The sequence below is a fragment of the Hesperophylax consimilis genome, chromosome 3 (genome assembly GCF_061612785.1).
Source record: "Hesperophylax consimilis isolate HC1 chromosome 3, BYU_Hcon_1.0, whole genome shotgun sequence".
Lineage (NCBI taxonomy): Eukaryota > Metazoa > Arthropoda > Insecta > Trichoptera > Limnephilidae > Hesperophylax > Hesperophylax consimilis.
Window position 1 is genome coordinate 37338163 of NC_142838.1, and position 4157 is coordinate 37342319.

The following is a 4157-nucleotide window of genomic DNA, read 5'->3' on the forward strand; positions in this document are numbered from 1 at the left end:
TAGTCCGTGCAAAACCGGGCGTAGGTGAGTAAGTCCTGTAGCGATGAGGTGTAGAAACTTCTCGAGTGGAATGATGTAAGTACTTAGGTTCTCCTCCATTTATATAGGTGGCGCTATACAAATTATTATTATTATAATTTCCCAATAGAATATTAGTCAATCAGAATATTTTAACAGGTGTTCACGCAGATGTACTTTTCCGAATAAATATAATAGACGAGATGCGAAACTATTATTATTTGGAAGATCACGTGTTCCGACTTCATCTTAACAAATTCGTGCTTTACTGAAAGTTTGTGATGAAATTTGTCAAATCATACGATGTAGGCCTCCAGTTGCATTTTTAACATGATAATGAATAATTTTACCAGATTTTTAATAAATTAACAACATTTCTCTATCAGTAAGTTTTCTCCGTGTACTATTACTAAATATAATACCGTTAAATATGCTCACTTACTTATTTACTTCCATACATAGTTAAATACGAGTATACCTGCTTTCATGAGTATCGTTAGTGAGGGAAAACCACAGAAAACCAAAAACACCACACAAAGATACAAATAACGTATTTTTTTCTTGGAAAATAGGACATTTACAGTGACACTTTTCACATCATTGAACGTAATTAATGGTACTTGCTTATAGCGCTCTTACAACTACATAATAATTTTATTATTTAATATTCATACTTATTATAATACATTTAAAAATACAGATAGTTAAAGGCTAATACCAAAATGCCATATATTTAAACCACCTCTATTTATGCCCCTTGACAGAAGTATTGCGTTTATTTTTAATTTTTTGTATATAATATTCTTTACATTATTTGCAAGGAAGTCTTTGACTGTCCAACTAGGAAGGTCCCGTCTTAGGATAGTCAAATTAACAGGTTTCAAATTATCCTAGAGGAATACAGGATTTAAGAATAGAGAAAATAAGTATGTAAAAACGGAGATACAACTAGGCGTTCGTGATAAATAATTATCAGATTACATTTTTTAGTAATGTTTCGGAATCAGTCCTGCCTAGATCTAATAACCATTTTGTTATTTTTTGAGCGACGGATGACAATTCACACAGTTTCAGCTGTAAGAAGATTCTGTTATATATTTTTGGATCAAGAAATGAGAATAGTTTTTGAAACGCCGCTCTGTTGTTTGTTGTATCGGAAAGGTAATTTCTTCCCTTACTTCTGTTTTGATGTTTGTGTTCGGCTGTTTTCATTTTATTTTTATTTTTGTGAACATGGATTACTATTTTTTTTATATAACACTGTCGGACATCTAGTACATTAAATTCCTTGAAGAAAGCGTCGCTCGAATATCAGAAAGGTTTCTTCATAATAAAATAGATTTATTTACCTTCAGTAACGGGTTTAATGCTGTTCTTCCTGTACCTCCCCACCCAATGCAACCTTAGGTTATGATTGAGTTACACAGCTCGTAGTATATGTTTGTATGAAATAAATATGTGAATCAGTGTGCGCACTCTTTTAGCTACATTTTCAATCTGGTTTAGCATAGCATAGTTTATGAATGATGGTACCATTCTGAAGATGGCCATAATAAACTGAAACCGGTACCGATCAAAAATACAATAAATGCAAAAAATATAAATTGATTTATTTTTATGGTATTGTTCCATGATCTCTTGCTGAAGCCCACGTTTCGGACAGCATTACAGTGTCCATCATCAGGCATCTGCCCTGAGAAGCTACATATATTTTTATTCATTTATATTCTTAACAGACAGATGGACTGAGGATTAAACCTTCCCCTCCAGAGACTGGAGTCAAGTGAGCGAACAACTCAGCCAAATCTTGTTTGGATCCGAAATTTTTTTCGTAAATTAACTGCTGGATTCATCTAATGTCAAAGAAATGCTTATAATATTTCCGTGAGCGGGAACGCGACAGCCACAAAAAGTTAATAGAATGTAGTGTCATCGACAACAAGTCTACATGCCGAGTTACAGCTCGATCGGATGTAGGAAAGTGGGTTAATTTCGGCTTCCAAGATTTACATTCTTTCATTGCCGAAAACGAAAGTGAAATTGCAATGGATGTATTTAAAAAAGTTGTTACATATAAGATTTGTAACATGGTGTGTGTGCATCACTTTACTTACATCGAATCTATTGGCTTGGTGTGTGGGATCTTTAAGTACCTACACATTGTCATTTAGCTATTGGTCAAATTGACAGCCCTGTAAATCTGACTTGGAGAGTTGCCAAACCTGAGGGAGCAAGGATCTGTGATTTGCATTGGAAGCAGTAGCCATTCTTTGATCGACAGCCCAGAGCAGAGGGCATTTCCTCTTGGCTGAGGTTCGACGAACACATTTGCCAATTTTTGTGAGCATCAGCTTTGCATATGGAGCATTGACCATTGGATTGATGGAATCGGATGGCATATGCCGATCCTCATTGGTTAAGAGGGACCATTTTGTAGACCAGCAGCGTGAGGCTGTTTTGCATTGGACTACAAGACTATTTTTTGGATAAATTATAAACTGGGAGTTGCTGTGAAGAACCGGAATCTACTACTTCGTATCAAGAACGAACTGGTATCACACCTTCATTTTACCTATGCAAGCCCTTTGCCAGACAGATTATATAGTAGGATGCTAATTAATTTATTTTTTTAATTATTTCTTTTTTGTGGTAATACATTTTTAGTATTCTTAAATCCTTCATCCTTACTTTTATTTGTTGCCACTTAATCCCACGGTAGCAAAGTTCCTGCATTATATACGAGTAAATGACATAACTGTAAAACTTATTGAATTTTCAATTTCGATGTTCTCATAAGTCATACCTTTGCTGTAGGTTTTAATTTTCTTCAAATTCTATATAAATGACTTCTAAAACTGACTGATATCTTTTAGAAGTAAGCCACAGAGATAATCATCAATTTGGAAAAACAGATTGCAATGTTAAGCGCATTCAATAGTAAGAATTTCAACTATCCGCAATGATTAGATAATAATAATAATAATAGAATGTGATTGATGAGTTATTATTTTCCTTGTTATTTTCTATTGAAAAATCCACAAGTTATCCCTTCCTTAGAAAATTGAAAAACCGTAACGGTTCAATAATTTATCAGTAATAAAGATGTTTTTTTTATAATTTTTCCTGTTTTACAAAACTCTATACGTTTTTAGTAGGTAGTACTATCAGTATTTCCCTAGTGAAAGACCACCATTCCAGAAAAATTATTAGTTCATAGAAGTTTTTCATCACATTTCCCTTTTCAAATACATCTAAGAATTTGAATTGAGGTTTTGTTTTCATGGATAAATGTATGAATGAAATGGAAATTAACCAACTTTCCGTTATCCGATCAAGCTGAAACTCGACAGATAAACTTGTTGTTAACGACAGTGCAATCTGTCAACTTTTGGTGGCAGTCACGCATGCAAACGTGAACATATACGCATTGAAATTGGATGACATTATAGCAGTTAATATTGATCCTACCCAATTGGAATTTGGTTAAGTTGTAAGGGCGTTTGACTCCAGTCACCTACTGGCTGGTCGTGGCCTAGATTTTGGGAATTCAAGAGGAGAATAGAAAGGTGAGGAAAAATTACTGACGAAAAAATTACCTGAATTCTTGACACACCAGGTCCAATTTTGAAAATTATTAATTTCCATAATAATGTTATTATGTATGTAAGTAGGTGCATATTTTATAGCTTGTCTGAATTCTTGACACACAAGTTCTAATTTTGAAAATTACTATTATAGTTTTGTTTTATTTATTATAGTTTTGGGAATTAAAGAGGAGCATAGAAAGGTGAGGAAAAATTACTGACGAAAAAATTACCTGAATTCTTGACACACCAGTTCCAATTTTGAAAATTATTATTTTCCATAATAATATTATTATGTATGTAAGTAGGTGCATATTTTATCGCTTGTCTGAATTGTTGACACACCACGTCCAATTTTTAAAATTACCGTTAAAATTTTCCATAATAATGTTATTATGTACGTAAGTAGGTGCATATTTTATAGCTTGTCTGAATTCTTGACACACAAGTTCTAATTTTGAAAATTATTATTATAGTTTTCCATAATACTGTTATTATGTATGTAAGTAGGTGCATATTTTATAGCTTGTCTGAATTCTTGACACACAAGTTCTA